Source organism: Heloderma suspectum, chromosome 1 (genome assembly GCF_057233095.1).
Source record: "Heloderma suspectum isolate Gila_16-S chromosome 1, 16-S_ref, whole genome shotgun sequence".
Lineage (NCBI taxonomy): Eukaryota > Metazoa > Chordata > Lepidosauria > Squamata > Helodermatidae > Heloderma > Heloderma suspectum.
The window spans coordinates 379,609,274-379,628,292 of NC_139458.1; the positions used below are offsets into that span (position 1 = coordinate 379,609,274).

General features: G+C 41.3%; 2 protein-coding genes across 5 annotated transcripts in view; one reads left to right on the forward strand and one right to left on the reverse strand.

Moving 5' to 3' along the window:
- RSPH9 (radial spoke head component 9) overlaps positions 1-19,019 on the forward strand; it is an 89,419-nt gene that overhangs the window by 67,186 nt on the left and 3,214 nt on the right. The window lies entirely within an intron of this gene.
- Positions 15,108-19,019, reverse strand: part of MRPS18A (mitochondrial ribosomal protein S18A) — a 39,363-nt gene continuing 35,451 nt past the window's right edge. Inside the window, exons 7-8 of one of the 2 annotated variants that reach the window (XR_014786850.1) lie at positions 17,113-17,272; positions 15,108-15,908 (exon numbers count right to left, since the gene is read on the reverse strand). The gene's annotated coding sequence lies outside the window, so the exon portion shown is untranslated. The remainder of the gene's footprint in view (positions 15,909-17,112; positions 17,273-19,019) is intronic. The other variant, XM_084828457.1, reaches the window with a different exon arrangement.

Genomic DNA, 19,019 nt, shown 5'->3' on the forward strand with positions numbered 1-19,019 from the left:
ATGTAACACTAACCCATGGTTTATTTAACCTATGGGTTGTTGAATTCTGTGATGTGTGAAACCAGCCACGCTATCAAGCCATGGTTTGTTAACCACAAACAACCCAGAAAGGGAAGTCATGGTTTGTTGTGCAGTTGTGAATTCTGGGCTGTTTAAGTCATGGGTTGTTGTATGAACCCAGAACCGTGGATCCTTCATGGGTTGTTTGACCAGGTTACAGAAGCGGCAGGTAAGAATGGTAAAAAAAAACCCTCAGCAGCTGTACATGCCAGTGCTATAGTGCCACAAAAGCATTTGGGTTACAGGAAGGGAGAGGGTGAAGGAGGAGAGAAACAAACAACCCAGGGATTGAGAACTCTGGTTTGTTTGAACATCTTACAGACAAATCCTGGCTAGGGCAACAAACCATGAATTAATCATGGGTTAAATAAACCATGGGTTAGTGCTATGTGTGAACCAGGTCACTGTAATAATAATAACACTTAGCATTTATGCAGTACTTTTTAGTGTTCAAAGCACTAAACATACTTTATCTCAGTAGTTCTTGCACCGATCCTATAAGGTAGGTTTGTATAATTATTCCCATATTGCAGATTGGGAGAAGGAGGGTGAGGATGACATGCCCAAGGCTGCATAGCACATTTATGACTGAGCTAAGATTTGACTTCCTACTCTTCTTTATTTATTCAAGTGTATATTTCTTTAATTGTAAGATATATAACCTGCTCTTCATTACAATAATTCTCAAAGAGGAGAACAATTAAAATACAAGACAATATACAACAATGAAAAACCACCCTCCAAAATCCCACCCATAAGTAGAGCCAATAAAATAAACAGCAGCCAATAAAATTGGATTAGGCACATCAAACAGCAAAAGCTTGTCAAAAAGCTAATATTCTGCACCACTTTTCATAATCAGAAATTATTCATATAGTTGTGCAAACTCAAAAACTCAAAAATACCAACTTTCTAGTGTGGACTGTTTTAAGATAAACAAAAGCCATACAGGGGCTGTCGCATCCTTTCACTGGATAGCTTTGTCTGCTTCTTGTGACAGCACCCTGTTCTGTTTGAACTCTGTGTTTCCTCCTCATTAGAAGAGGTTTTCAACAGCTGGTGCCCCTTTGCTGAGCGAGATAAGACTGCCAGTGATAGAGCAACTTTTATAGGGCTTGAAGTATTTTGTGAGCCCCTTTCCTCCCAATATTGCTTTCTTTTATCTAAATGGGGTCTTGTTAACTCTAACCTTATATCCTGGGGAGTTTAGGTTCAAACTTTTCTTTGATAAACTATTGCACTCTGCTACATTGCGAACAATCTGTTACCTTGGCAGGATAGAATGTAGCAGTTTGTGGAAGGGAGGTGTCCTTACACTTGTTACAGTATGAAAAGATCTTAGCCTCTAAGTGCGATGGAAATCCATTGTTTTCTGAATAATTGTGGCTCTTCCTGCTCCCTTCTTGAATACATCTGATAAGATTTGTGTATAAAAGATGATAGTAGGTTGAATTTATGAGTCTGTGCAGCTCAGGCTAGGATCTGGTTTGTAGGGTACAACTTTTTTTTTGTAGCTGAATTTTTATACTATTCTCATAGTCAGCAGCCAAGTTCCTCTTTGATGCATTAAATTTGTGGAGCTTATCATTCCAGAAACAGGGTGAAGCAACCTTTTCCATTCCTCACAGTGATCTTTCCTGAGCTGAGGCAGGAACCATAGTGAATTTTGTAACTTAAAATAGTATTAGAGTCAGCCCTTATTGCAAATGGGGCAGAAAAACAACAAAAATTAATACATTAATAAGTCATTTTTTTTTTGTTTAAACTCTTTCTCCTATTTATTTATCTATTTTGGCCTTTCTGGACAATGTTAGTGAATTTCTTACAGCTGGTATGCTTTTCTGGGTTACTAGTCATCCTTCCTTCATGAACAGAGGAGCACATGGCTAGGCTCCCTCTCTATCAAACACTACAGTACTGTAATACGGGCCACCTACATGGAAGTGGCAAGAGAAGGGGTTTCAGCCAGTAGAGACTCAAAAACCTGGAAGAACAAAGTTTGAGAATAGTGAATGAGCTTTCCTGCTTAGTGCCAGAAAGTAGCAATAGCACCTGGAATGGTTTGGCTTGTCAGTGAATGCTATAAATTTGATATGGCTTCCAAGGGGGTTTCTATCACAAAATGTATTGAACTACACAGACTTTGACAGTGGAATGCTGCAATGAGAGAGGGAGAATGTTTGTACAGTGATCTGTATGCCTGCGTTTATTCAATCTGCTTTATATAGATATCATTATTAAATGTATATCCTGCCTTTTTATAAGATGACATAAGGTGGCTCACAGTCAATATTTATGTACATTAATTCAGTCATAAATCACTAAGTAAAATCCCCATAAATGCTTACAAATACCCCCAAATAATTCACAAAGCCAGTTGTAAAATACTCAAAAATTCCTGCTGCTGCTGATTGTGCAGAAGTGAGTTTGGAGAGGCCATTAGAAGCTGATGTAGAAAAGGGCTTAGAAGCAAGTGACAATGGGATACTCACTCCCGTGTCAGTGAAAATGGCTATAAAGCATGCCTCACAATAGAGCTGTGAACTCTGAAATACTAGATGCAGTTCTAACAAATGTAGACTTACTATGAATGTTACTATTTTTCAGATATAGCATATGCGAGCACTTCATGAACGTATGTTTTATAGACAGGGATCATTTATAGTGAAAAGCAGGTAATAAGTTGTATAAATAGAATCATAGAATAGTAGGGTTGGAAGGGGCCTACAAGGCCATCGGGTCCAACCCCCTGCTCAATGCAGGAATCCACGTCAGAGCATCCCTGACAGATGGCTGTCCAGCCTTGTCTTGAATGCCTCCAGTGTGGGAGAGCCCACTACCTCCCTAGGTAATTGGTTCCATTGTCGTATCGCTCTAACAGTCAGGACGTTTTTCCTGATGTTCAGCCGGAATCTGGCTTCCTGTAACTTGAGCCCATTATTCTGTGTCCTGCACTCTGGGATGATCGAGAAGAGATGCTGGCCTTCCTCTCTGTGACAACCTTTCAAGTACTTGAAGAGTGCTATCTTATCTCCCCTCGGTCTTCTCTTCTCAAGGCTAAACATGCCCAGTTCTTAAAGTCTCCCCTCATAGGGCTTTGTTTCCAGTCCCCTGATCATCTTCGTTGCCCTTCTATGAACCCTCTCCAATTTGTCTGCATCCTTCTTAAAGTGTGGTGCCCAGAACTGGACACAGTACTCCAGGTGAGGTCTAACCAGTGGTGAGTAGAGGGGAACTAGTACTTCCCGGGAATTGGAAGCTATGCTTCTATTAATGCAGCCCAAAATAACATTTGCCTTTTTTGCAGCCACATCACCTTGTTGGCTCATATTCAGCTTGTGATTGACAACAATTCCAAGATCCAATAAATCAGCACTAACTTTGTACTGTACTGCTGACATGGGTTTTGTCTGCAATCAGATCTGTGTGTTTTAGAGTTCATCTCAGAATATAGATCTTGCTAAGATTCGTGTGGAAGTAGTTTCTATATAACTTTAGTTGTAGTTATATGGAGTTGCATGTGACTCTCACATTTGCTATACCAGTAATGAAACACTCCCAGATTGGCCCAATGTAACTGAGGATGGTGGTTATTGTGTCTCATTCCCAGAAGTTACCTCTTGCCCTCATATTGGCACATTATCCTTCCCTCAGTGCTCCTGAGTCTTCGCTGGATGAGAACTGCCCCACATGGAATTTCCTTTTGCAGAGTTGAACTTTATCTGTACAGCATTTAATGGGGCTTCTGTAGTGGGAGATGGGGTCTCTTGGTAGATTTTCTCTGAATATTCACACAAAGCCTTCTGGTAGTGCTTTCATGGGTGCTGCAAAAGCCCAGGGTGCTGAGAGGACTGAACCTAAGAGACATGAACCTGCTTTATCTCCAAGCATTGGCACAGCTAATTAATTCCCTTTCAAAGTCCCCCTTGAAGTTATTAATCCCCTATCAGGCTCTGTCTCCAGTCATTCAAGAAGCTGTAGTCTGCAGAGGTATTTACAGTCCCTACCCGGCAAGCAGACTGCAAGGCAGCCTGTTATCGGGGTAGGGTGGAGGTGGTTCTAAGACAAATGGTTGCCTGTCTCCCAAGTGGCCTTGCAAAACCCAACAAAGTGCTATGCTGTGCTGGCCACCTACTTTCACCCGGCCTCCCCTCTCTGCTAACGTTTCACAGATGTGACCTGAGCCCTCCGCTTTCATAGCCTAACACTAAGCAGCACCTCCACAACGCTGTGAAAGCTGTGAGCCAGAGCACTTACTTCTCAGCCTGCCAAGAGCCACATGGGGACAAGACCTTTCAAGCTCCTTTACTAAACTAAAAGGCCTAAAATGGATGAAGGGGAAGTAATGGTGTGTGTAGGGGGGTGGAGGAGTGGAGATGCTGTAAAGAGAGGTGGGGGAGAAATAGAATCTGATGGTGTTTCTCCAGTCTGTTTCCCCTTAGAGAAGGGCAGCCTTGAGAGTCTTGTGCATTCAAAAGGTGGGCATAGTACAACCCTTGGAGTTACTCAGCAAGGTAGAAAAATCCAGGAACTAGTAACACAGTAAAATGAGTTGCTGAAGTAGCAACTCAGTTCACTGTTGAGAGGAAAAATTAATCCCTAGAGTGTGTGGACAAACTGATCTGGTCAATGGCCAAAGGTAGCAGATAACTGGACTTTGTTTTGCTTGTGCCGTACATCTTGTGTTTAGTTTTACTTAAACCTTGGCCTGCTGTACCAATCATCCTCCAGTAGGGGACAATGTGGTGTCAGCCTTAGTAGCACTGTGGGAGAACAGAAACCCTAATGAAGTAATATGAGAAAGATTTGGACTCTTTAGTGAGGTGAAGACAGAGAAACTAGGCTGTGTGTGGTATATACTGACCTCTTGAACTATGGATATGGAGAGGAGACTGTCAGCCCTGCTAGAGTTCACACAACTTTCAGGAAGGCATGTTGGCTTTTTCAGATAGATTTCTTAATACCATCATTCTATGTGTGTTCAAGTGAGGGTCTCCCATGATTTTTCTTATCAAAGGCCACACACTGGGCCTGTTCATGCCAAGAATGTGTGTCTGTATTGACACTTTGGAGTCTGCTGCTACTCCTACACTGATCATAGGGTGTTCCCTCAAGGTGTGACCTTTTCTCTGGAACTGATCCTTATGGGACACAGTAACATGAACAGAGCAAGTTAGAATGATTGGTTTGGCTTTCTGACCACCCACAATTTGCCCAAATGATTGGAACAATGCCTATATTTCTTGAGTTTTGCTTCTGTATGCAGTAAACCATCATGGGGGGGTGTGGGGGGTTCAAACACTAAAGCACTTCAGGGGTTCTGTTTATCTAGAAATGTTGGCCATTCATTCCAAAGGAGGCTGTTCATCATTTCTGAGGTGGTGGAGTGTTTTATCATCCCAATTACTAACCAGATCAAATGAGGACAAGGACATAAAATTACTGTAGTTTTATTGCAGGAGAGGTATTTAGAGAGTTTTATTACTATTTTTTTTTATAAAGGGGTAAAAGTATTTCCCCACTCAGTATATAACTTAGTTCCTAGTTCATATGATCTTTCAGCTTTGTTATTGATCTACATTAAATGCAGCTGAAGAGTCTGAGACAGAAGCAGCTTCTACTTATTACATAAATCAGTGAAGGTATAAATCTTATTCTAGGGCATTATGAGAACTAATGTGAAAGTAAAATCCTAGAGCAAGAAGCCATTTTCTTGAAAACAGAAGAAAATGTAATACAGTCAAGACTTTGTTAGGAGCCATCTGCATCTGGTGGGGGTTGGTGTGGGAAAGGGGTGGGACACATGTCTGCAAGCTGTCTCCCAGTCTCCATTTGTCAAAGAGAGGAAAAAGGCAAATTTATAGTTTTGCAAAAAAGAACTTTATGAATTAATTGTGTGCAAAATGAACTTCAAAGCATAACAGTGAACACTTCCTGAAAGCTGAGAAATAGGGATATATGTGTCCCACCATTTCTCCATAGCTGATCCCCCTTAAGCCTGCAATTTAGGATTCACAGAATCATAGCTTATTTATTTATTTATTTTTATGAAAACATTTCTATCCTTCCCTATATCATTAAGATCTTAATGATAAAGATATCATTAAGATTGATATGTTTATATTTATTTATTTCATTTCTATACCACCCCATAGCCGAAGTTCTCTAGTTATGCCAGATGACTAGGTGCCCCACTTTGTGAGAAGATGGTCTGAGTATTTCCTAGCATAATTTCTCAATATAGCTGGCTTCTAGAAAGTGATTTCTCTTTGGCAGTTCATGTGTTTGTGAGGAAGCACTTTTATTGCTGAGCCTTAAGTGTATGTTGAGATCTCATTGGTATTAGGCCTCAGAACTGCCAGGGTTCTGCTAAGGATGTACTGAGCAGTCTCCTTCTGGTCTGTGTCAGTTTTGCATATGTCCAGTCATAAGTCCATTCCATCCTGTTTTCTGTTGTTTTTAAAATTCATGAACATTTGCATTTGAATTATATGCACTTCCCCTAAATCACACTTTTTGTAGGCAGTGTTTGAGCTGAGAATTGTATGGCAAAATTCGGAGACGTGCACAACCTAAACAATAACTGTGTTTCGATACACATAATAGTCTAGGAAGTGTGAATTAGGTTGGTTCACTTAAAAAGCCTGACTGAACAAAATTCTTTGACATCCCTATTGCTCTGTATCTCTCCATGCTGAAGATTTTTTTAAAAAACTCTGATTAAGTGTCAGGTCTGATCCTTCACAATTAGCGTAAATCTTGAAGAATTTCCGACTGTCACTGACAAGAGCATGTTCCTATAAAGGAACCTTGTGGGTCTTATTCTTTGAGGCCAGCATGATAACTCCAGTTTATATCAAGTGTATGGGGGAGGGGCTTTATTATTTGTTCCTAACATCTTCATTGTTATAGGACCTACAGATAATTGTTACTAGATTGGAAAGCAGAGATGTAATACGAATATATATAATGCAAAAGAGAACTTTAATGCTACTTGGTGGGAAAGCCTTGGACCTATAGACATGGAAAACATTGTTTCAAATCCCATTTCAGTCATGGACTCATTGTGTGGCCTTCTTTCAGTCTTGGTTCTCTATCCACAAACTGGGAAAAGTAATGTATTTAGCAGGATTGCTGTGAGGATAAATGTTCTGGGAGTAAGTCATGCTATAAATCTGAAATAAATGATAAAAATTAATCATGAACTGTAGCATGACGTAAAGGAAATAAAAGAAGCAGACATCTTATTGGCGCAGCACTAGACTCTTCTTGGAAAGAGAGGGCTGCCTAAATACCACACTGCCCCTTTTTAGATTTTTGATGGTGAGAAAGGGTAGCTTGAGGTCAAGTTTATGTACATGATACAAACCGGATAACCTATAATGAATTTCTCATTAAATGCCCACCCACTTTGACCTTGGGCATCTCCTTTCCCTTGTTGTGGAAGAAGGTTCTCAACCCACATCCTTCCCCCTGCTGTGAACGTTGGATTATTAGTTGGAGGAATAATTGCCCTTGTGTCGCTTTGCCCCCCACAGGTTTTTCTGGAGTGTGGCCAATTAAGGTGTCTCTGCACCAGCACTCTTGTCACTTTTCATCTCATTTCAACTTTGGTCCTTGCAGCTCTGGAACTAATCTTTGCATATTTCCCATACATGCAATTCCCATATATTTGCTTCTACTAGAGTAGCTGTTTTAAAACTTTTTTTTTCTTAATAAAAGCTGAATTTGCCCAATTGCATCCATACCATCTCCAATAAATTTGATAATTCAGATGTAACATGAAACCTTGGTTTCCCATGATTTGAATGAGCTGTAGCAAGCTCTCCTCCTCCCACTCTTTTGCACACTGAAGGAAGGAATCAGAAGCTTCCTCTTCTGCTTTTAAACTAGCTACTGTTCCCTGTGATGTCCAGACTTGAGTAACTGTGATTTTGCTTAAACCATGCCTTGAGAAAAAGCCAAGATCTGAAACCACGGTTTGAGCCTGTCCTGTTTTCACTAACCATAATTTAAACAAACCAGTGCTCCAAATTTGGATGTTGTGGGGAGCTGTGATTTGTTTAAAATTGGAAGGAAAAGCTTCCATTCATCTTCTTGTGGGCACAGAACTCTCTTCTTGAGAAGTACGTGAACCATGCATGGGCTTGCTGCAGTGTGTTCATTTGTTGGGAGATTGTGGGGCTATAGTGTGCTGAAAATGGGAGGCAGAGGAAGAGAGCTAGGTTTTCATGTGCTTCTAGCAGATGAAATTAGCAAGATCGGTTGATGAGTGGATGTAGTATTGCCGATTCATTTGGATGGGGGAAGAAAAAAGGCTCTCTCAATGAAGGAAGAAGGGTGGGACAATGGCCAGAAAGAAGGATAATGTGAGACTTAGGTTCAGACCAATTGCACAAAAGCTTACATCTCTCTAATTAGCTACAGGATTTTGCATGAGAAAACTAGGAAGTGGAACATAGTGGCAGGTTATACAATGTGGTGTGGAAAACATCCCCCCACCTTTTTTTTCTGTGAACATCAGCAGGATGAGAGAGATCTACCACACTGGATATACCCTTAGTTTATTCTGCAGAGTGCTATGATGGATCTCTGTGTTTGTCCCAGTATTTTCCCAAACATAAATGGAGCTCTTAATTGCTATTTCTCTTTAAGCAAATCACAGTGGACATGTCAGGAAATGAAGTGGCTATAAATTCTTATTAAAAAGGCAAATATTCTAACTTGATTAGGAAAAATGCCAGCAGGCACCTTATAGTTTTTGCTACAACAGTTGCTGTCGTGAAAATAAGGAAACTCTGTAAAAACTGGAAGAGACAGAAAGATCCTAAGACTGGAACAAACAGCCCATTGCTCCTTTAGGTTAACGTTTTGATGAAAGTTTCAATGAGGTCACATTTGTTTGGTGACAAAAGCTTGAAAAAAGGCTGCTTGAAGCTGGAATCTAATGCTAATATTTAGGAAGCCTGACTTCACTTGGAATAAGGAATGAAGCAAAAGAACTCCCTCCATTTCTTCTGTGTAGCTAATAGGATTTGAAGAACATGTGAAGGTGACATATTAATCCAGGGTCTTTTCAGGTAGATGCTACGTGACTTCTAGCATGTGCCAAAGCTGTTTCTATAGCAACTGAGCTAGAAAGAGTGTGTGTTTCAAGAACCCTTGGAAACACTTACCCAAGAAGAAAGGTTCCATGTAGTTTCAGGGCTTTCAAAACTTCCTACAAAGAATCCATGATGACTTGGAGAGCCTGGATTTATTTTTAACTCTTTGGCAACAGTATGTTCTCATCTAGTCCTGTTATGTTCTGGACTGCTTTTAAAAAGTAATTAAATTGGGTGTGAACAGAAGAACTAATATTACATAAATGAGTTATTAGTATCCCCCAAGAATGAAAATCTTCATTTTGTAATGCTGCTGGGACTTATTTATTAAAGATAAACAGCCACAGAATTGAAATTTCCAGGGTTCTTTGTGGATGTAAGCCACGGCATTTAAAGCAGTTATGGCTTGTAGAATAGATACAATTAGATTCAGTTTATTGGTTAGCAATTAGGACGATGGGGTGAGGGACACCACCCTGAGCCAAACTCCAAAGTTAATACATTGGTGCAAAGAATGTTTTGGAGTAAAACACCAATAATCATTGTTAACGCTGCAGTCAAGCTAATATTTGTGATTTTAGTGAATATTGCAAATTGGGGAAATTTGGTATATAACAGCTGCCACTCTTAACCAGTAAATGCATGCTGGACTATTGTGGCTATGTGGCTTCCCTCTCTTTTCTGGTGTTAATGGTCGAAGATAAAAGGACACATTCTGCTTAGCTGGGGAAATGAAACAGTGCCAATCTCAACTCTCTCCCCTCTCCCTTCCTGATAATGCCAGGGAAGACGGACAGCACATGCAGCACTGTATTTCCCAGGGAAACACAAAGTAGAAGAGTGACAAAACGTTGTTGTTGTTCAGTCATTAAGTCGTGTCCAAATCTTCGTGACCCCATGGACCATAGCACGCCAGGCCTTCCTGTCCTCCGCTCTCTCCTGGAGCATGCTCAAGTTCATATTCATTGCATCAGTGATGCTCTCTAGCCATCTCATCCTCTGCCGTCCCCTTCTCCTTTTGCCTTCAGTCTTTCCCAGCATCGGGGTCTTTTCCAGTGACTTTTCTCTTCGCATTAGGTGGCCAAAATATTGGAGCTTCAGCTTCAGTATCTGTCCATCCAATGAGCAGTCAGGGTTGATTTCCTTTAGGATGGACTGATTTGACCTCCTTGCAGTCCAGGGGACTTGTAAGAGCCTTCTCCCACACCACAGTTCAAAAGCATCAATTCTTCAGCACTCAGCCTTCCTTATAGTCCAGCGCTCACAGCCATACATTACTACTGGGAAAACTATAGCTTTGATTATATGGACCTTTGTCAGCAAGGTGATGTCCCTGCTTCTTACTATGCTGTCTAGGTGTGCCATAGCTTTCCTCCCAAGGAGCAAGCGTCTTTTAATTTCATGGCTACAGTCACCATCTGCGGTGATCTTGGAGCCCAAGAAAGTAAAATCTGTCACCACTTCCATTTCTTCCCCTTCTATATGCCAGGAAGTGATGGGGCCAGATGCCATGATCTTAGTTTTGTGAATGTGGAGTTGCAAAGCAGCTTTTGCACTCTTCACTTTCACCCTCAACAAGAGGCTCTTTAGATCCTCTTTGCTTTCTGCCATGAGGGTGGTATTGTCTGCATATCGGAGGTTGTTGATAATTCTCCCGGCAATCTTAATTCCGACCTGTGATTCACCCAACCCGGCATTTCTCATGATGTACTCTGCATATAAATTAAATAAACAGGGCGACAATATACAGCCTTGTACTCCTTTCCCAATTTTGAACCAATCAGTTGTTCCATGTCTGGTTCTTACTGCTGCTTCATGACCCTTGTACAGGTTTCTCAGGAGACAGGTAAGGTGGTCTGGTACTCCCATCTCTTTAAGAATTTGCCACAGTTTGTTGTGATCCACACGATCAAAGGTTTTAGCGTAGTCAGTGAAGCAGAAATAGACATTTTTCTGGAATTCTCTTGTTTTCTCCATGATCCAGCGAATGTTGGCACTTTGATCTCTAGTTCCTCTGCCTCTTCGAAACCCAGCTTGTACTTCCGGTAGTTCTCGGTTCACATGCTGCTGAAGCCTAGCTTATAGGATTTTGAGCATAACCTTGCTGGCATGTGAAATGAGCGCAATTGTACGGTAGTTCGAACACTCTTTGGCATTGCCCTTCTTTGGAATTGGAATGTAAACTGACCTTTTCCAGTCTTGTGGCCACTGCTGAGTGTTCCAAATTTGCTGGCATATTGAGTGCAGCACTTTAACGGCATCATCTTTTAGGATTTTAAATAGCTCAGCTGGAATACTGTCATCTCCGCTAGCTTTGTTGTTACTAATGCTTCCTAAGGCCCACTTGACTGCACTCTCGAGGATATCCGTCTCAAGTTCACTGACCGCACTATCATGGCTATCAGGGACATTAAGATCTGTCCTGTATAGTGCTTCTGTGTATTCTTTCCACCTCTTCTTAATCTCATCTGCTTCTGTTAAGTCCCTGCCTTCTTTGTCCTTTATCATGCCCGTCTTTGCACAAAATGTTCCCTTGAGATCTCCGATTTTCTTGAAGAGATCTCTAGTCTTTCCCATTCTGTTGTTTTCCTCGATTTCTTTGCATTGTTCATTTAAGAAGGCCTTCTTGTCTCTCCTTGCTATTCTCTGGAACTCTGCATTCAGTTGGATATATCTTCCCCTTTCTCCCTGGCTTTTTGCTTCCCTTCTTTCCTCAGCTACTTGTAAAGCCTCATCAGACAGCCACTTGGCTTTCTTGCATTTCTTTTTCTTTGGGATGGATTGAGTTGCTGCCTCCTGAACAATGTTACGGACCTCCGTCCATAGTTCCTCAGGCACTCTGTCTATCAGGTCTAATCCCTGAAATCTATTCCTCACCTCCACTGTGTATTCATAAGGGATATGATTTAGGTCATACCTGAATGGTTTAGTGGTTTTCCCTACGTTCTTCAATTTAAGCCGAAATTTTGCAACAAGAAGCTTATGATCTGAGCCACAGTCAGCTCCAGGTCTTGTTTTTACTGACTGTATAGAGCTTCTCCATCTTTGGCTGCAAAGGACATAATCAATCTGATTTCGATATGGACCATCTGGTGATGTCCATGTGTACAGTCACCTCTTGTGCTGTTGGAAAAGAGTGTTTGCTATGATCAGCGTGTTCTCTTGGCAAAACTCTATTAGCCCTTGTCCTGCTTCATTTTGTACACCAAGGCCATGCTTGCCTGTTATCCCGGTGATTTCTTGACTTCCTACTTTAGCATTCCAATCCCCTATGATGAAGAGGACATCTTTTTTTGGTGTTAGTTCTAGAAGGTGTTGTAGGTCTTCATAGAACTGATGAACCTCAGCTTCTTCGGCATCAGTGGTTGGGGCATAGACTTGAATTACTGTGATGTTGAATGGTTTGCCTTGGATTCGTACTGAGATCATTCTATCATTTTTGAGATTGTACCCAAGTACTGCTTTTCCCACCCTTTTGTTGACTATGAGTGCTACTCCATTTCTTCTAAGGGATTCTTGCCCACAGTAGTAGATATAATGGTACCTGAATTAAATTTGCCCATGCCTGTCCATTTTAGTTCGCTGATTCCCAAGATGTCGATGTTCAATCTTGCCATCTCATGTTTGACTACCTCCAGCTTACCTTGATTCATTGATCTTACATTCCAGGTTTCTAAACAATATTGTTCTTTACAGCATCGGAACATTAAATGCCCAATGGAACAGAACACTATATACCGCCTATCTAAAGCAAATAAGGAAGGAGCCAATCCTATCTCCCTTGGTAGCTCCCACCAATATAGGCTGTCCAGATTGTAGGACATATAACAGGTTCTCTGATCATGATTGTAAATTACAGCCAGGTTCATATAGAAGGAGGCAGTCTGGCCTCAACCCATTTAGGGCTTTTAAGATCAAAATCAGCACCTTGAATTGTGCCTGGAAACAAATGTGAAGCCAGCAAAGTTGATCCAAGATTGGTAAAATGTGGTCTACAAAGTGCACTCCTGACAAAAATATCTACCACTGAAAGTGCCCCGACAGCTGTAAGCTTTGCATTTCACCAATAGCTTGATATAAAATCCAATTTAATTACTGTTTAAGTTCCATGAGTAGTTCCAACCATGCTAGGGTAAACAATATTGAAGGGACTGAATGGATTCAACCTAATAACGTCTGTCCTCCTGATCAGAAACACTTGCTAGAGTGTACTCTTTAAGTAAAACACCCCCACATAGGCCCTTACAATCATTGCGAAGGATGATGAGATAGGCATAATCCTTAATGCTGTTAAAAAGATGTAGGGGAAAATAGAAGTAATTAAAATCTTAATGGAACTGTGCATGCACACACATGCTACAGAGGGGAAGTAGTTGGGTCTGTTGCAATTGCTACAGCAGGAGATTGAGGAGCAAGAAAAGGGGTCTGTGTGTGTGTGTACACAGCCACAACTGTTCTATGCATAGTATAATTCTATTGTGAGTGTTGCATAGTATAATTCTGCTACTACCCTAGTGGCAAGACTTCTAACATAGGTACCTTTGTTTTTATTACCTTAATGTGACCCTTTTGGGACAGGCAGCTTTTAGCACATGGCATGTTACTTTGAAAGCTCCTTTCCCTGCAAACAACAAGCTTTGAAATGCATCCAAAGCAGCAGTGTTTTGGAAGAATGGATTTGAAGTGGATCAGCTCTCCGTTGTTTCAAGAGCCTCTCATTTTACAGTTAGTAGTTCAAAAATCTCTATTGCCTGCTTATAGTAGAGGCTTCAAGCCAGAGCCCAGATGGCCGTGGAGGATGAGGTATGGATTTGGTGGCAGACTGGAGAGAAAGCAGAAGCTGAGAGGGAGGTTAATGTTTAAAATACAGTTATAGGGCCCTGGCAGCTGACAGAGGCCATCCAAGAGCCAGTGGTTGGTTGAGCAGAGATGCATTCAGAGCAGTGTCTTGCTTGGAAAATGGTTATGCACCTCCTCAGCATTCCCACCCGTATTTGGCAGGGTGGAGGTTGCAGCCTGCTCCAGAGGGGGATTGGGAAGCTCCAGATCTTCATCCAGAAAGATATTTTCCCAGGCTCTTTCCTCCCACACAGCAGCTCCCTCCTTTCCCTCCTGGAGCCCTGACAGGCAATTTTTTTCAGGCCAGACAGCATTTGGCTTAGCTAGCTCTGGCGGGTGCAGCTTAAAAAAGCAAATTATCTTTTTTATTATATGAAAAATAACAAAGTAACTGTGCAAAGTCTTTCTCATGAATACATTGTACACCAGACCTCTGATCCTTAGTGAATGTCTTCTTCACCACTGCTGAAATACTTGACATATTGGAATCACACCACCTTGTCTTTGCCTCATCTGGTGGTTTGTGCTTGCTGCCATTTGCTTCACTCTGTCCACCAAAGGTACTAACTGGGATACTGACAACAGAGGCAAAGGAAGTGCCTTGTTTATCTATAACTAACGTTGGACATCTTCATTTAAATAAGTGTTCTGTGGTGAAAGGGAGTGTAGGAGACTTTGACCGTGATCCTGCTAAAGTTAATTGTGGTGCCTTTGAAAGCACTGGGACTTACTTGCAACTAGCTTGTTCCTTTGATTTCAGTGGGATGGGCAGTGCAAGCCTATATGTTTTCCCAGAAGTAAGTCCCACTGTGTTCACTGGAGCTTATGTCTGAGTAAGTGTGTTCAGGATTGCAGACTTAAGGTTGCAATAGGATTGTGCTGTCTGTCATGAATAAAATTAGATGGGTCAGGGTCTTTTGGTAACATTATGTGAACAAGACATGCAATGAAGCATTAGTTAACTCTGTTCATATCCCTAGAAGATGAGGTTGTGTTTTACATAATTCCAGTATAACCACATTAAATTATTTGGGCTGTAATTGGAAGATTTTAAATGGTTCCTTAAATTATTCTGATAATTTCAAAGTATTTCAGAAACTGTTTAAAAAAAAAGTTATTTTTATTCTGCATCTTCTGCCCTAAACAGGAACCTCAACACAGCTCACAAATCTATTAAAACATAAATCAATCTCAAAATAAGAAGCAAAACTGCAGTGTCTTTAGTAACAACAACAAAAAAGCAATGTTGTTGGTTGAGTGAGACATTTCATTTTCTTAGCATCCCAAGTATTTCTCTTGTTTTTGCAATCACAATTTATTAGATGGAGTTCTGAAGTGCTTTGTTAAAGTTCTTCTGGTCAACCACGTCATGATCATGGTTTGATACTGGTTATAGACAACCAGGAAAGCGGTTATGAGAGCCAACTTTTCAAAATGTCCTGTGGAAAAACAATGTCTCTTCTTTGTTCTGTGAACAATAGGAACCTTAATTCACAGCCCGATCACTTCAAGGGAGAATTTTTACAGAATTGTAGCTCTTTGCTTGGTAAGAAACTTGATGCAAATTTTCTAAAATTCAGTCTTGGTCTCCATTATGTGAAGCACTGTGTTGACTGCAATTAAAATGGTGGGCTGTCGAGAGAATGACATACTTAGGAAGAGGAAAAAGATTGGAATAGGTGAGATGTCAAGCCTGCTGCTTAAAGCTTAAAAGAGGAGAAACAGGACCTTATAGTAGATCTGAAATTTTATTGGCATGTAATGGGGTAGGGGATCATGCTCTGTTATGATGTCTTCTTGCTGCAAAGCAGGCAGCTGTTCTGTGAACCAGCTGTGATTTCTGAATGGCCTTTAATGGCAGTCCCAAAGAGGATGTCCCAAAGAGAGAGTGTTGGGGAAATCAATCTAGAAAAAAACAAAAACAAATTGCTGGCCAGGTTTGAGTTGGAGAGGACACAGCAGCTTGACATTCAGAAAAGACAGGAGAGCACCATTGCCCGCTGCTGCTCTTTTTTGACTATCTCAAATAATTATGCTAAAGCCAGGCTTTAGAACTTGGTATAATTTATATAATCACACACACCTCCCAATATTCTGGCATAGTTTGGCTTCCTGAACATTCATTTCGATGTGGGACATACATATATTGAGCATATTTCAAGAAATAAATAAATAAATTTGCCAGGAGATTAGCCGCTTTAGGAAGCATCTCCCAATTAGTGCTGATAGACTGTCTTTATGGGAATTTCCACATGTGAATCTTTTTGTCCCTTTCATTGTAGTATTTGTTACTTGACAGTCTTTTCCAAACCTTACCTTGCTGAACTGAATATTCTGGCTTACTTCACTTCCACATTTCTCTGTCAACCACTTTTCAGGAACAAAAATAGTCAATAACCCATTGAGCAGCCCGTTCTAGTAGAAAATTCATTTTTGCATTGTCTCTTAACCTTCTCAGCAGCTCCAAAGCATAATTAATATTGAAGCTAATCCCTTTACTGCCCCAGTGCGTACTTCCTCCAAAGGTAGAGGCAAATTAGACTCCATGGAAAAGGAACTCTTCTATAAACTACGCCTGCTACATTTCTCTGTCAACCACTTTTCTTTTTTCCTCTTCCTAAGTATGTGTATTGGCTAAATTTCCTTTCTGGGAAGCTTCACAAGCAATCAGTGAATATGTGTCCCAAGTGCATTTTAGTCTCTGGGTAATATTCCTTCAAGTCCCAGTTCAGAACATAATAATATGATATCTGTAGCCATCTGTAGCCTTGCTTTGGGGACAAGGGGAAGCAGCATAGCTGTTTCCTCCTGTCCCATTACAAATTGGAATAGAGTTGGTCTCTGTCACAAAATGGCAAATCATCATTGCTAGGATAGGAGGGATCCTTGCTGGTGGTCAGCAGATTTTTAAAAGTTAAAATGAATACTCTTGACTTGAATAATGATACCATGCAGAGCTTTTAAAGCAGATGAGGAATGTGTGGCCCTCCAAATGTTCATAGAATCATAGAATAGTAGGGTTGGAAGGGGCCTATAAGACCATTGAGTCCAACCCCCTGCTCAGTGGAGGACGCCTTATTCCCAGGCAGTCTCCCATGCAAGTACCTACCAGGGATGATCCTGCTTAGCTTCTGAGATCAGACGAGATTGGGTGCATCCAGCCCATTGTTGGAGTCAACTCCCATCATTGCTCACCATTGTCTGTGCTGGCTAGGGCTGATGGCAGTTGCAGTCCAGTGACATCTGGAAGGTTATGTCTACCACGTTTGCTTTAAAACATTAAAGATATGAGCAGGGGGTGGGAAGAAATGCATAACAACTGGGGTGAAGTTCAGGAGTTATACCAGGGGTCCCCAACCAAAAGGTTTGGACCCGTGGGCACATTTGGGAATTTGAGAAACTTCTGTGGGCACCACCACAAAATGATTCCCATGGAGGATGTAACTAGTCACATAATGGCTGTTGTACGGCCTGGCTAGTCAAAAGCAAGCTAAAGAGGTGTGTTGCGGGGAGAGAAATAGCAAAGCTAGAGGCTGGGGGTGGGGGGAAGGGAAACAGCAATATAGAGGGGAAAGAAAGAGCAAAGCAAGAGGGTAGAAGGGGGGAGCAAGAAGACTACCCTAACCTTTTCTAAGGTTTTTATTTTAAAACTTTTTTTTTAAGGGGGCTGGGAGCAGAAAACTTCGTGGGCACCGTTAGAGGTCCTTGCGAATGCCGTGTTAGGAACCGCTGAGTTTACCGTTCCTAATTTTTCATTTCATAATTTGTATCCAAGGTGCCCATAACACTTGTGCAATCAGTTTCTGTGCTGTCAGGGTGATGGTGGGAAAATTGCATTTTCCATGGTACAAGATATTGCAGCTATATGAGAAAACATTTAGCTCCCACACAACAAAAGAATAATTGTGCTTTCATTGCATGTTTTATCTATTGCTGCTCTTATTCAGCTGAATTATTGATTGTTTTATATTATCATCATCATCATCAACCACAATGTTTCCTTATATTGAAGCACAGAAACTGATAAACAAAATGCATGGAACAATGATCATGTCAAATGGCACTGAATTAGGGGCAACTGAGTTATTGGTCTGTCTGTTCTAGTTACGGCTGATGAGATTTCTAAACAAGATTACTTTCTCCCTGATTGCTCACAAGCAAAGCTAAGCAAGGTAGTGTCTCTCCCTCATCCCCAGTGTTTCAGACCACATGTATGCTTCAGAAGTACCTGTATTTTTGATTATATCACTAAATGATGTAAAAAAACTTAAATGGATCTATGCAGTAAGTATGCAAAGGATAACTATCCCATGTTGCCAAGATAGCCATCGGTATAATTTTAAGACAATAACAAATAAGAACATAAGAAGAGCCATGCTGGATCAAGAGTTCATCTAGTCCGGAATTCTGTTCACACAGTAGCCAACCAGCTGAGGACCAGAACCCACAAGTAGGGCATGAGTGCAACAGCACCCTCCCACCCATGTTCCCCAGCAACTGGCATACATAGGCTCACTGCCTCTGGTTCTGGAGGTAGCACATAGCTATCAAGACTAGTAGCCATTGATAGCCTTTTCCCTGCATGAATTTGTCCAACCTCCTTTTAAAGCCATCCAAATTGGGGCCATCACTATATCCTGTAGCAAATTCCATAGTTTAACTATGCGCTGTGTGAAGAAGTACTTATAGACTCATAGGGTTGGAAGGAGCCTACAAGACCATTGAGTCCAACCCCCTGCTCAGTGCAGGAAGCCCGATTCCCAGGCGGTTCCCCATCCAAGTACTAACCAGGGCTGACCCTGCTTAGCTTATCTGTCCTGTATCTCCCACCAATCAGCTTCATAGGATGACCCCGGGTTTTAGTATTTTGAGAGAGGGAGAAAAATGTCTCCCTATCCACATTCTCCACCATGCATAATTTTGTACACCTCTATCATGTCTCCCCTTGCCCTCCTTTTTTCCAGGCTGAATAATCCCAGCTGTTATAACCTTCCCTCATAGGGGAGATGCTCCAGC